Source organism: Tursiops truncatus, chromosome 19, assembly GCF_011762595.2.
Source record: "Tursiops truncatus isolate mTurTru1 chromosome 19, mTurTru1.mat.Y, whole genome shotgun sequence".
In the NCBI taxonomy this organism is placed as follows: domain Eukaryota; kingdom Metazoa; phylum Chordata; class Mammalia; order Artiodactyla; family Delphinidae; genus Tursiops; species Tursiops truncatus.
This window is the reverse complement of record NC_047052.1, coordinates 57547971-57566695: the sequence shown is the minus strand read 5'-3', so window position 1 is coordinate 57566695 and position 18725 is coordinate 57547971. Positions and strand designations below refer to the sequence as shown.

The 18725-nt window shown below is 42.3% G+C and overlaps 1 long non-coding RNA gene across 1 annotated transcript; it reads left to right on the top strand.

Moving 5' to 3' along the window:
• Window positions 1-3651: 3651 nt before the first annotated feature.
• On the top strand, window positions 3652-15886 carry LOC109548925 (uncharacterized). Its single transcript, XR_004523487.2, has 3 exons — window positions 3652-4482; window positions 5119-5157; window positions 15789-15886. It is a non-coding gene; the product is annotated as an uncharacterized lncRNA (long non-coding RNA).
• The last annotated feature ends 2839 nt before the right edge of the window (window positions 15887-18725 follow it).

Here is an 18725-nt window from a genome sequence, read left to right as displayed (position 1 = left end):
ACCTCATCCATTTGCTTTAGGGCTGCCTAGTATCTCTCCTCCATGTTTCCTCTCATAACCTGTCTGTACTTTTCTGCCTCTTTTCACTGACTAAACACTGAACCTCATAACATCTATTTATAATAGCTTAATTCCACATGAAGTGAAGAGCAAGACTGTTTTACTTGTAATTTTTTGTGGACAAGCAGTGTCTTTTTAGTAATAGTTGGCTGTGCATATTTTAGTCTTTTGGGTGGATGATTTTCAAATGGGTCCTTAGGAGAATTTTAGTAACATGTCTGAAGAATGCAAGAGCAAAAACTTCCTGCCCCATTTTGTGAAAGGAAGAATACACCTAAACATGTGAACAAAAGAATGTAAGTTAAAATAGTAAGGTAAGCAGGGATGTAAAGAATCTCTAAATGTTACCATGTATGAAAACATATTTTATATGTGCATAGTATCTTCATTACTATTAATATTATGCTCCCTTCTCTCTAAAAAGATTTCTGGTGACCCTGAATCAATATAGATTTTTAATGTGTCATCTAGAAATCATGAGATGACTTATTCTAACAAACTTTATTATGATCACTCTCACTCCCTAATGGGTATCTTCCTAATCCTTCTTGTGGAAATCGAAATTTTCTTGAGTCCCCTAGAAAATAAAGCACAAATGTCCTAAGGAATCTGTTGTAGCCAATGAATTAATTTGTTTTATGCATCTTGACTGCAATTTTTTTTATCTCCTAGGGGTAATAAGGACAATATTCACTCAGATTAGACCAAATACACAAAGCAACTAATTTCAGGCCTTGAACGGTGGATAGCATAGGGCTGTAACCTTGAGGGCTGTAATGAGACTTCAGGTGCAGAGAGCCAGTGAATCCTAGCTTTCTCCTCCAGCAGAGGCATCCTCATCACTGGCCTCAGAGGCTGAGTCTCCACTCCTTCCTCCAGCGTTTGATACCCTCTCTGGCACCTGAACAGTGCCAACTCCAATGTCAGGACAACCTCAGAGACCAGTCCAGGACAGAACACAGCCAGGATGATAGGGCTTTTGTTGCTGCCTCCTGGACTTCATGGTGGGCTAGAAGGCCAAATGCAGCCCCGACTTGCATGACCAGATGGATCTGGATCCCAGGTCTTGAGACATCTTCCTTATGCCCTGGACTTAATACCAGCAATACCTTGTACTGGGATTTGGCCTGGGGGACCTGGAATGCTGAAGAACTGGCCTAGGATGGTGCCAGATGCCTCAACAGAGTTTCCCATAGCCTAGAAGAGGGACCTTGCAGGGAGCAAGGGGAGATCAGTTCTGGCCTGATTCCTGCCCTCCTGTAGCAGCCATGGAACATGCGGACAATGAAATGCAAAATAGGCAATTTGAGGTCTACTAAGTGTGGCAACAAGGAGGCATCAAGTGTGAAATGAGGAAGTAGGCTTAGGATGTCTGAGATATATTGCTAAGTGAGAAAAGGAAAGTACAGATCTGTATACAAAATACGTATGACTTTATTTTTCCTGAGCCAACAACTTTTATAGGAAAATATCTGAACACAGACCCACACAGAATGACACACATAAATGCAGACACAATTCTAAAAGGATAATACTATAGCGCAAACCTCAGCTATTCCATTTATTTTTGCAATCATCTTTACTCTGAATGTCCTCTTTAACTCTTCCTCCAACTGGGATTTGGTCAATTTGGTTCTCAAGAATGAAGAAGGATCACAGTTTGGAGACAGACTCTCCAGAGTGACCATTCTTGTCGGGTACTGAGCTTAATTCCATGTCTTCTCAGACATCACTGCTAAAGCACCTCGGAGATCTTAACCTTTTTCACCATTCATGGATGTTTCACCAGAACTATTTCTGCTACCATCTTTGAATCACTACTTAATTGTTATTAATAGCTTTCTATAATTTGCATTTTACAGCTGCTTTTCTGAGATAATTTCAATTCCACGTGGAGGTCAGTCCCAGTAATGACTAGAAAAATCATCATTATTTTCCAGCAAAAAGATGAAATCATCTGTTTAAGATACTCCCAATATTTCAATTGTTAAACAAAAGTCAGCTGAGTAAATTTGAAGATCTAATTGGCTTTATTAGGTGATTCATGTATTGGGTAGCATTCTATCTAGCAACTAGAAGGATGCTCTAAGGGGCTGCACAAAATGGAAGGTTTTTATAGGCAGAAGTGGAGTGGGGCAAGGATGTTGCCAAAAAGAAAAGAATTATTTTAAGGCTGAAACATCTTTGGTGGGGAAAGGAATGGCACAGGTTTTGTCATGCTCATTGCCCCTTCTTCCTCAGGGAGAAGATAGAGAGGGCGCACAGATTACCTCATTGGTGCTGGCCAAGAAATTCCAAACTGGTTGATTATGATTACATTTTTCAGAAAGGTTGAAACTGCAATTAGGTTAGGTATTAAGTCTAGTTTTGGAATTATGGTCTTAAGCACAAGTGATGTCATTTTGGGCCTGTGGTTTTTCTCTTTAACAAGGTGTTGAGAGCATGTTTTGCTATATGTTCCACATTTGTTTCCTTATTCTCTGTTTGAGATTGATTTCAGATTCCTGAAGGAATTGAATATGTGTCAGGATATGGATTAAGAGGTATTCAGTAGATAAGTGTTTCATAATTGGATACAATTATTAATTATAATGGAGAAATGTTTTATGCAGGAATCACTGATGGAGATCCATCTTTCCACTCCTGCTTCAGGCTGGTGAATATCCCTCTTCTATCCTCCAGGTTTTGGCCCTATCTGGAGTTGTTTTTCTCTTGTCCCTGACCAAATATACATGGACTGTCAAAAAATGAATCTAAAGCTTGAGAGTGCATACCTTTGAACTACAAAACAATAATGTTTATTAGCTTCAGCTTCCAGTGGAGTCATTTTGTTTCTTAATTACTGTATGGAATGATACATGCCTTTAGATTTGTGACCACTGAGAGCATCTCAAATGATATTTTTAGACTCTGGGAACATGCTGGGCTGCTTCACTGAGTCTGAAATAATGTCTCCAAATGAAACTGAGTCCCCCTCAAATGGAGTTCCCTTACAAAGTTTATGATTAATCTCTCTATCCAAAACGTTATTCCCTTTCTTATCCCCTATAACCTCAATCCTGGGCTAACTGAACACTAATCAACCAGAATCAGATGACTAAAATTGCTGTTGTCAATAACATCACCGTAGGCACTAAAAATGCTCTTATAGATATCATTAACATACAAACTCAGATTGTTTATCTAGAGCAAGATTAGCTAACAGACCCCGGAGCCATGGATCACGTGGCCAGAGAATTATAAACCAGAGACATCCTGATTCCCATATCCACGATTAAGAAGTGTCACAGCGCTTCCCTTGTGGCGCAGTGGTTGAGAGTCCGCCTGCCGATGCAGGGGGCATGGGTTCATGCCCTGGTCCGGGAGGATCCCACATGCCGCGAGCGGCTGGGCCCGTGAGCCATGGCCGCTGGGCCTGCGCGTCCGGAGCCTGTGCTCCGCAACGGGAGAGGCCACAACAGTGAGAGGTCCGCGTACCACAAAAAAAAAAAAGAAGTGTCACAAGATAATTAATCCTGGCCTCTTCTTCTTCCCCTTTAAAAAATACCCCTAACTCAGGGGCTTCCCTGGTGGTCCAGTGGTAAAGACTGTGCGCTTCCAATGCAGGTGCGCTAACAATGCAGGGGGTGCAAGTTCGATCCCTGGTGGGGGAAGTAAAATCCCACATGCCGGGTGGCATGGCCAAAAAAAACCCCAAACAAACAAAAACACCACCCCTAACTCAAAGACCGCATGGGAGTGGATCTGAGATCTGTCTTCCACCCCATTCCTTGGTGCCCTGCAGTAAATGCTGTTCTTTCCTTAACCACAACCAGGTGGCAGTAGATTGGCTTTGTGAAGCCAGTGGACTAAGTTCCGTTTGGTAACACAAACAGCAGCACTCCCACAGATTTTAGTATGGTCCTTTTGTGAAGAACAAAATCTGTCCTTAGAACTGGAGCCACTGTTTTCCTGTTTTCCAGCACCGCTCATTGTGGAGTTTAGCCTTTTTTCCTGAAAAGCCTGGTAGGTTCGTGCATCTATGTGAACTACATTACCCAGAATGCTCAACGGAAAAGGGCAGTATGAGTAACCAATGAGTTCTCAGGAGATAGGCAGTTTCCGTTTGAGGCGCAACTTGTAGGGGCGGGACCTCCGGCCTCCTCCTCAAGGTGACCATTTTACTGCTCATTTTAACTGCTATGGGTCAGTTCCGGAGCTCCGTGTTAGAAACGGGGTGACGGAACCGGGAAGGTCCGAGTAGAGGCATAGTCCCCATTGCACAGAGGCCGGTCTGAGGCTCGGCGACGCCGCCCGTGGGCCCCTCACCAGGCCCGGGAGAGGGTCCGCCGTGCCCTGGTCCCACTTCTCCCGCGGCTCCCGGCGCCGCTCCGCTCACAGAGTCCGATGGCGGCGGCGGCGGCGCTTAGGCAACAGCCTCAGGTAAACGGTAGTCCTTCGGGCCCTCACCCCATCAGGCACTAAAGCCCCGAATGCTGGGCACCTGCCCATGTGCCCGCAGGCCAGGCCGCGGTGTCCAGGACGGTGAGGCGGTTGTGGGTGGGGCTCTGTTTCCGACAGTGTGATGGCGCGTGGGAGAGGGTGACAGGCGGAGGGACCCGCAGGTGCAAAGGCTTGGAGGTCGGATTGAGCCGGGAGGATTCGGGAAACCTGGGGTCCATCTGATGTCTGCAGGACACAAAGAAGGTGAAGCGGGGTCATACCCGGACTGTCAGGCTGAGGGTTGTATCTTCATTGTGAGGACCTAAGAAGGCATGGAGAATTTTGAACAAAAGGGGAACAGGATTTACATTAGCGTTTTAAATGTTTCCCAAGGCCCTTCAAAGGAAAAACAGATTTGAGGGGAGTGATGAGGACATGGAGGCACTAGGAGGTTGAATCTTTGTTCAAGGCCATACTGCTGGTAAATGGTGATACAGAGCACCGAGTAACAGGGGTCAGACGACCAACCTGAAGTCGTCTGGCTCCAAGGCCAGGCAAGGAAGAATACAGGGTGGCATGAGCTTCAACGTTTCTAACCCACAGTTACATTCTTATAAGGCCTTTCTCTTCCCACAGAGTCCGAAGGCTGCAGAAGTACTTATGGAAACAAAACAGGTATGGTAGTGGTGTCCTAGTACCTTACTGGCTCCAACACTCACTCGGATGCTTTCTGGTTTGTGGTGTCCTGGGACTCTTATGTGCCATTTTCCCAGTCCTTGGGTGTGGGAACCCTAGAGAAACCCCAAGCCCAGGGTTCTAAGTCTATATCATGGGTGATATGGAGGTGTTCCCATTTCTGGCGACTAGTGTAAACTAGTGTGGAAGGTTAACCCAGGAGCTGCTACCAGGTTATGCAAATACTTAGTGTTAAAACTGAGCTGGGAGTGTTAAGGAACCACAGGTCTCTGTTTCTGGTATGAACAAAGGAAAGGAATATAGGATGACTGCCTGAGAAATGGGGCATCTATTTTGAAGGTATTGGGAGGTTTGGATCAGAGGAGGGAGGTGATATTACCAAGGTCTAAAAAGGCTCCATCTGACTGTAAAGTGCAGAACAGACTGTGGGAGTGAGGGAGGAGCAAGGTGGAGGCTACTGAGGGTTAATGGGCCAGGGCTGTGGTTTAGGAGATGTGGTCGGAGTCTGGATGCATGTTCTAAAAAGGGGCAACTAGGTTTTATAGTATGGATGATGAGAGAGTGAAACAGAGAACTCAGGGATAACCCCAGCGTGTTTGGTCTTGGCAGCTGTAGGGATGGAAGCTCCAACTGAGATGAGGAAGTTGGTAGTAGGAGTAATAATCACTGGGGGTATCAGGAGCTTTGTTTTAACCATGTTAAGAGTCTGAGGTATTTCAGAGACCAGTAAGTGGAGGCATCAGATTGTCAGCTGGACTCACAAGTTGGGAAATCAAAAGAGGGGTTCAAGTTGGAGACATTCAAAAAGTGGTAGGTACTATGTGGACCCAAGTAAGTGACCTGTGGTCACAGGAGGTATAATCTTCATGTTATGGTCCTAAAGCTGTTCAGGAAGCAGGAAGTGGAGGATAGAGACTGACTACTTATTCTCTTGCTTGAGTACCTGAGTGATGGTTTTGGTTTCTTAAGTGCAATTGAGGGAGGTATGTGGTCATAAAGGTAGGGTGTATCAGACATGAGAGCCTGGCAAGTGGCCAAGGCTTCCAAGAGAAGAGTAGATATGAGATGGATGTCAAGGCATAGGAGTGCTTGAGGCAAGATGACATGCAGACCAGAGCTATTTCTTATTCACCACACTATGGACTCACCAAGATTCTGTGAGGACTTTGCTGGGGCCTGGAATGTTTCAATTAGCCTGGTGGATATGGTCAGGGCAAGTATGGTCATTTGTGTTAGTTAATAGGACTGGGGTTGTTGGTAAGTGGGACTGGACTTTGAATGAGGGTTAGATGGACAGAGAAGGCTGTCATAGCTGAGGGACAGCAAGAGCAGCACAGAAATGCAAGAGGGCCATGGGCATCCAACGTCGACAGGTGGTTCTCTGTGGCTTAGTCTCAGGCAAGGAATAGCCATACAGGGAGGGAGGCCTTCATAGAGGGATTAGATGTTTCCACCCCCAGTGGGAGCCATGGGAGGTCTAAGCTAATATTGAATCTTGTTTGAATTTGCCAGGCAACTCTGGGTGCTTTCTGCAAAGTTGTATTTTTAAGGCCTAAAATAAAGGCCCATTATCACGTGCTGCCTTGACATCTAATAAAACCTAGAGTGGCTCAAATGGCCTGAGTGTAAGTTCCCCTCTCGAATTGGTGATCTTGGATAGGGTCTCCCATTTTATCAAGGGGCCTAGAGCAGTTCCTTCTCTTAAGAAAAACTCAACTCACATTGGCGGAAATTCCCTGATGGTACAGTGGTTAGGACTCAGCACTCTCACTGCCGGGGCATGGGTTCGATCCTTGGCTGGGGACCTAAGATCCTGCAAGCTGTGTGGCAGGCCCCCCAAAAAAGAAAGATCAAATTAGCTTTACTCAACAATTCATGCTTTGGGTAGCATCCCATCTGGCAAATAGAAAGGAGCTCCACTGAGCTGTAGAAAAGGAAAGGTTTTTAAATGTGGAAAGGGTGTGGAAAAGGGAAATTATTAGCAAAGAATGCATTGTCTCCGGCAAGTTTGCCCTCCAGTGGGGAACGAAAGGGGTCTATTGGGCGGATTACCTCACTAGGTCTGACCAGGAAATTCCAGGCTGATTAGTTAAAGGTTACTTTCCTGGAGGTTGAAACCGCAGTTAGGTTAGGTATTGAATATTAAGTCTTGGTTTGCTTATGTGGGGTTTAGCACAGTGACTCTGTTTTCACCTTCCATCTCCTTTTTAACATTGCTAATCTTTTTTGAAGTGGGTTTCAATTCTCTACTGGCCTGCAGAGTTATTCAGACAAGCCATTGCATCATCCTCTAGGAAACAGGTTGTACCCCGACCTCTTGATCCTAAAAAACTTCCACCGCACAACCCCTGGTGGGGTTTTTTCTTTTTTCCAGTGTACAACATTCATGTGGCCCTGTATGGTATGTGATGTCCTCCTCTCGCAGGCTATATCTCTAATTAATAAACTGTTGTTGATCTCATCTGTCCAGTGTCAGGTGTCATATCTTCTGCATCTCCATAACCCTAGGACAGGAATTCCAGTGGGGTAAAGAGGAGGTGATTAAAACAAAAATAACATATAGAGAGGCCAGGGAGATGCCTGTGCTCTGGGGCAGTGAGGCATGGTGGCTATGGGCATGTGGCTGTGGTGTTGAGGGATGTGCAAGTCATGTGTACTTGGAGAGGGAGTGTGTCTGATGGCCCCAGGGCTCTGGTGTTGAGACTTCTGTGTCTTTGGTTGTATTGAGAATAGCTTGACAAGAGTGGGTGGATGCATCTTCCCCAGGCCCACAGCTTAGACACCTGTTTCTCCATCTGCCACTTGTTGCTGATTGTTGGACTTCATGACCATTGAGCCCATAAGGAGAAAATAGCACAAGTTGCACCAGGGCCTGGTTTGTCCCCTGAGTTGGGGGGCTTGGGAGAAGGATGGGCATGGGGTAGATGTGTATGGGATGGATTGTGGGTACTCAGAGAAAAGTTGTTTATGGTTTTATCTGTTCACCACCATGAAAAGGCACTGTGACCTTTGAAGATGTGGTTGTGTACTTCTCCTGAGAGGAGTGGAGTCTCCTTTATGAGGTTCAGAGACACCTGTACTGTGATGTGATGCTGGAGAACCTTAAACTTAAAACCTCCCTGGGTAAGGTCCTCACACCCACCTCTGTACTGTGAGGTATTCCCTGCTCTCTCTTTTTTTACTAGAGCCTGATCTGCCCTTCCTACATCAGAACCACAAAAACTGCTTCCTTCCACAAGTCCTTAAGTAGGTGCTGTGGTTGGTTGGGATAAGGTGTGTGCACTGCCCTCTTCTCTCTTTGAAAAGCCGCAACACCTTCCCTGCAGCCTCACAAAGAATGATTCAGGGTTAGGCATCTACTGGTCACTATAATTGATCCTTTTTTTTTTTTTTTTTTTTTTTTTTGCGGTATGCGGGCCTCTCACTATTGTGGCCTCTCCCGTTGAGAAGCACAGGCTCCGGACGCGCAGGCACAGCGGCCATGGCTCACAGGCCCAGCTGCTCTGTGGCATGTGGGATCTTCCCGGACCGGGGCACCAACGCGTGTCCCCTGCATCGGCAGGCGGACTCTCAACCACTGCGCCACCAGGGAAGCCCAATAGATCCTATTTTGCTTGCCTTCTCCCTGGCCTGGTAACTGTCCAGATCTAAGACACCCCTGTACCCCAGATCCTATTTCTTTCCTCTAGCTGACATTTCCTCATGCCTGCTTATGCCAGGAATTGCCATCACTGACGTGGTTACTAATTACGTGGACCATTATCTTTTCTTGCAAGACTCTCCAAAGTTTTCTGTAATAGTTTTCTTTCCTGTGACCTGTTGTGTGCTGAGTTGTTCTGGCCTAGTACTGGCTGCACTTTTGTAATGTCTTTAAATACTTGCATCACGTGGTTGCCATGTATATTTGCTCATCTTGGGAGTAGGTTAGAGAGCCTTCAGTGGTTCACAAATGGCTATTAATCCAGCCACAACAAGATGGGTCAAGAGGCTGCTGGTTTTGAGTGGCACCTTGGGGAGGGCATGACGTCAGGGCTGTGTTCAAATTATAGGAGAAACTCAACTGTGTTTGATTAGTATTTTGTGCCAGTTCTAGTGACCACACCTCATTTCTGGTGTTCCTTCCCCATTCTTGACACTTCGCTGACTTGTCAACTCTACTTGTCACTTCTACTTTTACCTCCCATGCAGGAGTAATCCTCATCTTTCTGGACTGTTACCTGCTTTTCTTACTGCTCCATCTGCAGTGTTCTCCAACATTGACTTTTACATATTGTGTCATGGGTGAGGTGTGCATATATCTTTAAATAGTCCTTGAACACAGGCTACTCTATTGCAGTTGGATATTCTTGGTCCTGGACTTACCCTTCTATTTAGTGGTCATGTGTCACCAGCAAATAAGAGCCTACTGGAAGTTATTTGCAGAGAAACCAGTTGTAGGCCCTGCTCTCCTCCAGATATCCCATCCCACAGTTGTATCCTTCACCTTGTGAGACCTTCCCCATTCTGTGCTCTTTATTCCCTAGTACAGCAAAGTAGCCTGATCCTCAACATGCGTCACCTCCCTTGTCCTGCAAACAATCCCATGGACTTGTCCTGAGTTTGTTAAACACACTCTTGTGTTCTGGTGGCCCCCTCCAGCCACATACTGTGTTATCTACCATCATCTACAAGAATACATTATAAAAATATACATGGCTCTGCAGTGTGAAGAGGTAACATGAGGTTTGCAGAAGGCAGCTGGAAGAGCAGAAGACAGAAATACAACTGCCGTATAAATTTTAGGTTTCATAACTATCAAAACACATGTCCCTTCTTCTGGGTTCCACTAAATAATATGAAGTACAAAGAGAGAGAGAAAATGACATCTAAGACCTGTCTTGACTTCAGCTCAGTAACATTTCCTCTTCATTTTGCCAGGAGTAAGTCCATATGGAGAAGATTCCAAGTCTGGGAAGCCACTCTAGATGGCTCATCATTCTCCTGTGTTCCCTTTTCATGGAAGTTTAGTACAAGGTCACTGCATACATTTAGTAAATTATCTGTGGCCAGGTATGTTCTTGGATCAGAAAGATAGAGAACAAACACATGGGGGAAAGCCAAAGAGAGTAATATAGCAAACAAAGGAGAGAGAAGTGGGAGAGAGAGGAAATGAGCTATGAATTATGGTAGAAATCACACATAAATGTCAGGAAGTGGCACAATTCTGAAAATGAGAGACTGTTAGAGTTATATATATGGTTTTTGAACATAGAAAGCATTAATGTATAATATTTTTAGTCAATTACTTCCTCAAGGTGTAGAGAATGAGAAGCAGTTCATTAGCAAGAATAGGGAGGAATCTATATAGAGCAAAACTACAATCTATATTCATGAAAATCCAGATTCTTAGACAGATGGGACAGTATAATGTTTTCAACAATGAAAATTAAGAACTGACATAACTGCAAGTCAGGAACTGAAGGAAAGTACATTTTCTAACACAATTGAAGTGAGATGGACTTCAAAGAAGGATAATCAAAATAGAATTCTAATAGAGGTTTATTTTGCTAAGCCAACAAACTCTCCCTGGGCCATGATATTAGGAGAATTGATAGGAGCAGTGTTTGGAAGCAGTGTGAATTCACAAAGAGAAGAAAGTTCATTCAAAAACAGCAGTAATAGGAACGACCTGACACTGCTGTGTTCCATGATGGGGTGTTACTCTCTGAATCCCAGTCCATGTGGGCTGTAAACCTGGCACTCCCCCTTCCATCAGGACATCTGAGGTTCTTTTACTGTACAGAAGACATGGCAGGGCTATGCACTGGGGATCTCAATGTATGTGGCTAGAATCCTGTTGCACGTTCTTTCTAGAATCATGAGCTTATATTCTAAAACTCTTCTTAGATTCAGCATACACTTGGATGACAATATTGCACCTTCCTGTCCATGAACATGGAATGTCTCTCCATTTATTTAGTTTTTCTTTGATATCTTTCATCAGAATTTTATAGTTTTTCCCAAATAGCTCTTGTATATGTTTTGTTAGGTTTATACCTGAGTATTTCATTTTGGAGAGGTGCCAGTGTAAATGGTAATGTATTTTTAACTTCAAATTCCATTCATTCATTGCTGGTGTATAGGAACAACCTTGCTATAATTGCTTAATGGATTGAGGATTTGTGTTGTTTTTGATTCAGATTTGATACATAGACATTTGTATCATTTGTTTACAGAGACAGTTTTATTTCTTCCTTCCTAATCTGTATACATTTCTATTTTATTTTCTTGTCTTACTGAATTAGCTAGGACTTCCAGGACAATGCTGAAAAGCAGTGGGTAGCAGGACATACTTGCCTTGTTCCTGATCTTAGTGGGGAAGTTTTGAGCTCCTCACAAGTAATTATTATGTTAGCTGTTACATTTTTGTAGATTTTCTTCATCAAATTGAGAAAGTTCCCCTCTATTCCTAGTTTGCTGAGAGTTTTTTTTTTTTTTTGCTGTATGCGGGCCTCTCACTGTTGTGGCCTCTCCCGTTGCAGAGCCCAGGCTCCGGACGCGCAGGCTCAGCGGCCACGGCTCATGGGCCCAGCCGCTCCGCGGCATGTGGGATCTTCCCAGACCGGGGCACGAACCCGTGTCCCCTGCATCGGCAGGCGGACTCCCAACCACTGCGCCACCAGGGAAGCCCTGCTGAGAGTTTTTATCATAAATCATTGTTGGATTTTCTCAAATGTTTTCTCTGCATCTATTGATATGATACTGTGATTTTTCTTCTCTTAGCCTATTGATGTGATGGATTACATTAATTTGTATTTGACTGTTAAACCAGCTTGCATACCTAGGATAATCCCACTTGGTTGTGGTGTATAATTCTTTTTGCACATTGTTGGATTTGCTTCTGTGCTCATGAGAGATATTGGTCTGTAGTTTTCTTGTAATGTTATTTTCTGGTTTTGGTATTAGAGTAATACTAGCCTCATAGAATGAGTTAGGAAGTATTTCCTCGGCACATTTCATCTGGAAGAGATTGTAGATAATTGGTATAATATCTTCCTTAAATATTTGGTAGAATTCACCAGTGAACCCATCTGGGTCTGGTGCTTTCTGCTTTTGAAGTTTATTAATTATTGATTCAAAGTCTTCAGTAGAAAGTAAGAATAGACAATCTGAATAGGCCTTTTTATTTTATTTTTTATTTGTTTTTCTCTTTTGGCTGCATCACACAGCATGTAGGATCTTAGTTCCCCAACCAGGGATTGAACCTGTGCCCCTGCATTGGGAACACAGAGTCTTAACCACTGGACCACCAGGGAAGTCCCCAGCATATATCTTTTAAATAAGTTAATAAATGCCAAAAAAAAGTATTTGAGAAAATCCAACACCCATGCTCTCCTGTTTTTGATTTCATTAGTTTCTACTCTAATTTTTATTATTTCTTTTTCCGCTTTAGATTTAATTTGGATTTCTTTTTAAAGTTTTCTAGGATGGAAGTTTAGACTAATGATTTTGTATTTTCCTTTTATGCTGTAAATTTTCCTCTAGGCACTGCTTTCACTGCAACCTACAAGTTTTGACAAGTTGTGTTTTCATTTAGTTCCAAATAGTTTGAAATTTCTCCTTGATGCATGTGTTATTTAAAAGTATTTTTTTAATCTCCATGTATTTTGGGATTTTCCAGCTATCTTTTTCTTTTTGATTTCTACTTGAATTCCATTGTGGTCTGAGAGCAGACATTGTATGATTTCTATTCCTTCACTCCTGACTGCTGGAGCTGTCCATTTCTGGTAGACGGGTGTTGAAGTCTCCCAAATATAATAGTGGATTCATTTATTTCTTTTCACCTGGAACTCTAGGTCCGCTTTCACACTCACAAAGCAGAATTTATCTCCTTCTCATAGTTTCCATCTGACTTCCTCTATATTCAAGCCGCAACAGGAGATTGTCAGTTGCAGTCTTTCTTCTTACACTTCAGATCTGCCTGACTTCCACTTCTGTCTTAGCCAGAACAAGTTCTCTACTTTTAAGAGTGCATGTGATTACATTAGGCTAACCTGAGTAATCTCTATTTTAAAGTCAAACGATTAGCAACTTTAATTACATCTGTAAAGTTCTTTTACCATGTAACATAACATATTCATGGGAGTAACCCCAGGAGTCAAAGTTCACAGCCATCAAAACTCTGCCAACCACAGTCTCTTTTCCTAATTTACCTTTGGGTTTTATAGCAGATTTCATTCTTTACCTTCTCAATAGTAAGTCTGACATTATTTTATTTATATAAATCTACTCATAATTTATCCACACAACTCAGCCATGAGATAAATATCCACATATAACTGCAACCACCATTGTATGGCACAACTTGACTTTAACTCCAGGTTTTCCATGTTCAACACAATGTGATTAAGCAGCAGTTTGCTTGTAAGTACATCTGATGATCTCTGCTTTTGTTGTTTTGAAATTAAATGTATCATTTTGAGTAAGGTCTTTATTTTGCTTATTTATTTTCATTTTATAGACTAATCTTTTGCTCTTCTCATGATATTAACCTGGGGGCTCACTCTCTGGGTCTGTGAAGAATTGATACTGATGCTGCCTGTGTGTTTAGGTCTTACTCTTGCCCCTCATGACAGGGACCTCATTAGGAAGAGACCTAGCACATAAGCCTAATATCTACCAATGTTCTACACAATGAATACTTAGGCAATGATGATGATGACACAAAAAAGTCTCCTACAGTTCTTGCTGTACAGTTATTAGATTTTCACACAGACACACATACATACACAACAGCTAGGTTTATTAACTGTACAGCATGATAGTTATTTACTATTCATTAAGTGGAAGTGGATTATCATAAAGGTCTTCATTCCTGATGTCTTCATGTTGAGTAGGGTGAGGAGGCTGAGGAAGAGGAGGGATCAGTCTTGCTGTCTTGGAGTGGCAGAGGTGATAGAGGGGAAGGAGGTGGAAGGGGAGGCTGGAGAAGCAGGCACACTCAGTGGAACTTCACAGAAATACGTCATTTCTGTCTGACAAATATTGTATGATTTATCATTTCAATTTACATGAGGTCCTGGGAGTCATCAGAAAGTAGAATTGTGGTTGCCAACATCTAGGGATATGAGGAAATAGGAAGTTATTGTTTCATGGGTACAGAGTTTCAGTTTGGAATGATGTAAGAATTCTGGAGATGGATAGTCTTGATGGTCGCGAAGCAATGTTAATGTACTTTCTGCCACCAAATTGTATATTCAAAATCGTTAAAATGGTGCATTTTTCATTATGTATATTTTACCATAATAAAAAATGTAAAAATAATAATTACTCAAAGATGACTTTCTAAAATGTGTGTGTTATTTACTAATGAAGTTCAGGGATTTCCTGATAATACCATTTAGGAAATTTTCAGTGTTTTGGAGTTCTGGGTTTGGAAGTGTTGTGGAAACATAATTATAAATAAAATGTCCTGTTAACCCAGAAAACCTCTGCACATAAATAGAAGAGAAAGAAAACATTTTTTTCTGTTGAATAAGCATTAAAGCAGAATGTGATGTGCATTACAGGCAATCTAGTAAGGAGACTGTGAAGTAAGTAAGAAATCTCACCCTTTTATATAGCCAGGCAATATAATCCGTTACATAGGTGTTTTTGAGATAAATGAGAACTAGTTCTCAAGTTAGAGGATTTTTGACAGTACCAGTTTTCATATAGTTCATGATAAATTTACCATGTAATTGGGGTGGCCATTGGCATCTGCTAAGTGTCTTTATCTAAAAGAAATATAAATTTCTTTTACCTTTATGACAGGAGGTAGTTTTATAAATTAGACCCAGGCACCTGCTGAAGTTAGGCTCCTACTGTTCCACAAAAACAGAAACATAAGGGTACTGTCTTCCGTGATGGTTGAATTTCAAAGAGCTGTCTCTCTCTCAGGTCCTGGAGAAAAAGATTCCCAGATTGTAAAACTGACAAAAGACATATATAGCCTTTAAAAATATTTTCTTATATAATAATGGGCAAAGGAAGAAAAAACAAGTATTTTCAAGTAAATGCCCTAAAAGAAAGTGGATGCGGTGATGAAACTCTCCTTTTTAGCCTCAGCGGATTTATTTTTCTTTTATAAATTTGTATTTACCGTTACAAAACTCACTGCTAATTTGAACTTTAAGCTGATCCCCAAAAGATTTATTTGCATTTTCTTTTTATTAAAATTTATTTTTTAAAATTTGGGTGTGCATTGGGTCTTTGTTGCTGCATGTGGGCTTTCTCTAGTTGTGGCGAGCAGGGGCTCTAGGGAGCGGCCTTCAGTAGTTGTGGCTCGCGGGCTCTAGAGCGCAGGCTCAGTAGTTGTGACACACAGGCTTGGTGGCTCCGCGGCATGTGGGATCTTCCAGGACCAGGGCTCGAACCTGTGTCCCCTGCATTGGCAGGTGGATTCTTAACCACTGTGACACCGCCACCGGGGAAACACCTATTTGAATTTTCTAAGCATATTAGTTGGAGGAAGTTCCTTTCAAATGCAGAGGAAAAAGTCCTAGGGATATGCGGGCTTCTGGAGGCTTTTTTTTTTTTTTTGCGGTACGCGGGCCTCTCACAGTTGTGGCCTCTCTCGTTGCGGAGCACAGGCTCTGGACGCGCAGGCTCAGCGGCCATGGCTCACAGGCCCAGCCACTCCGCGGCATGTGGGATCTTCCCAGACTGGGGCACGAACCCGTGTCCCTTGTATCGGCAGTAGAGGCTTTTGAAGACTGGAAGAACTGAAGCAAATTCAAGAATTGTGTGTGTCCCCATGTAACCCATTTTCTTTATTTTTGAAACTGCTACCTGGCCAAATGCTCAGTACTGAGAACTACAGTAGTAGTTGTAGTAGGTGAAAGGTGAGAAATTTTTCAGAAGAGACATAATGGGTCACTTGAGTGTTTATTTATGTAGGAGAAATGATAAGATTCGTTAAAAAATTCAATTAAAATAAATTATTTTTTAAAGATTATATTTTTTAACCATTTAACTTTAGTTTTAAGTACTAAATGAATATTTTTAATGAAATATAAGTAATTTTTAGCAAAATTTGACAGCCATTAGCACCTAAGAGCAACTTTCAAAGACCTACATTTTCATGTAGTCTTTATTGTCCATATTTAATAATCATTTGTTTTTTATTATGACTAACTTATAAACAATACTTGGTAATTGAAAAATAGTCTTACCTGTGGCTAAATGTGTAATTCTGCAGTTCTGTGGTGTCTGCTTTACTTCAAATTGATTGGAAAATTGTTTTAATCTTTTTATGTTTAATCATGTAAAATGCTTTTTAATGTGTGCAGATATGAAGCACATAACTTGTCTAAATATTATTTCAATCTAGAATATTTAGGTAATGTGGTTGTTATTAATGATAAATTTTACTGAAATAAGTTATATTTATTACCACTAATAAAGCATCATAGTAACATTACCTCCCAGAATGAGTTTTTCTTTTCAACATTAGTTTATATTCCTGTAGTAAATTAAGACGCTGCATGGATTTTTTTTCAATATTTTAATTTGACGGTTTCCTATTATTTACAGACTCAAAATTTTTAGTAATTGCTCAGTGACTCATTAGATGATCTCTTGAATGTGGTGCCATTACCTTGAAATGTTGAGTCTTTTTATTCTTTTCACCAATAAATGTTGACTTTGAAATCTGTCCTAATTTAAGATCCTCAAAATTATCTGTTGTTCCCTTACCACATTTTTCAAAAGCATAAATATTATGTGAACTTTTTTTATGCCTATTATACTGCAGTGATCTGTGAGGGGCCTATCCTCTCCTGTTCCCACAACTTTACATGGTATTTACAGTGAGAAACTTGTGGTCACTTAAATATATGCGAATTAAAAAATCAATGTCAAAACTCATTACTGCAGAGACTGAATATCATCTTTGGTAATGATTCATTCTTCAAAATTGTTTTATGATTCTATATCTTAATAGATGTAAAAGACATCTGAAGAAAATAAAGCAATTTCCTTCACTCTTTGATCTGAACACACTCAATACTTCAGTATAGGAATGAACACAGCTCATAGTGCTTCTAACTCTCCATTCTCTGTTCTTTGCAATCCTTGCACGTGTTTCTTCTTACACTATCTCTCAGTGGGTTCTACATTAGCAACAAAATGAAAATTAAAAACGTTTACCTTCAGAGGATATGACTAGCGTCCTGATCAGTGTCACTTGGGAAATCTCTCATAACTGTAAGCTTATTATTACATAATGATAAGGAAATTGGGTTTGGAGATGTATATTTTGTGATGCGTCTGTTAGAATCCAAAACCTAACTCCAATTTGTAAAAGTGTTTAATAAAATCCTACACTGAGTTTTAGTTTTTGAAACCCTCAGAACCACTTTGGGTTTTTTCAAGTGTGTTGTAGGTTCTGGTTGTGATACAGTAACAGACTGACTCACACTCCTACCATAAACGACTATAAAAGTGGCAAAATATGCGGAGTTCCTGCTTTGAGGAGTGGGATGGCACAAAGCACGGGGCTGTGAGCTTGAGGGAAGGACGGCACAGTGGGTGAGGTCGCATCCCCCCATCCTCCTGCCAGGGCACTTTCTAAACATGCACGCGGAAATGGAGCCCAGAAAGCAGAGGTGGAGGGACCAGAGCTCAGAGCCCAGGGCTGCAGAGGCAGCTGGAAATTCCGTGGCTGCATCTTTTCAGGGGGCCCTACGCAGGCAGAGGTGTTCTGAAACCTCAGGCCGGACCTCCCAGGGGCAGAGACCCTTGTTCTTGAATCAGAGGTCAGGTATGGACAGGTGCCACCAGTCACTGCATCCCAGCTTCCCCCTCCAGAGGCAATGTCCTCACCTCTGGCTCAAAAGCTGAGGCCCCACTTCCTCCTACTCCAGAAGCTGATTCCCCACCTGTGGCACCTAAGCAATGCTAGCCCCTCTCTTGCACACGTGTCCATGCCATCTCAGGGGCCTGCCCTCTGGTCAGGGGGTGGCCTCTTGGACTCCACATTTGTAACCTCAGCTGGACCTGACTCCTGGGACATAATTATCAGCCTCTAGACCTTCAGGTCATCACTACTTGGTCTGGTTTTTCTGCCCATAGGGAACATCATTGGGATTGGACTGGCACTTGAGGACTCTGGTCACCTCTGGAGAATTTTCTTTGGCCTTGGAGAAGGGCCCATATAGGGACTGAGAAGCGAGAGTAGCCATGAGCCATGAGCTCACAGCTGCTGGCCAGCCATGGTACATGCAGAAGACAAAATGCAAGGCAGTCTTTAAAAGGAGGTAGCTTTAGGTCTACAAGGTTTTGAGAGAAGGAAGTATCAGGAAGTATTGGGTGTAGAATGAGAAAGTAGCTTTACATTACATTAGTTCCAGATGTACAGCATAGTGATTCAGGGGGACTTCTGTTATTGCAAGAAACATAGTGACCTGGTCCACAGAAACTTCAACGGTGCAATGGAATATTCTTGAAAATGTATCAGAATCACCCGGAAGATTATTAAAACACAGATTCTAGAGACTGACCCACAAAATGTCTGCTTCACTAGGTTG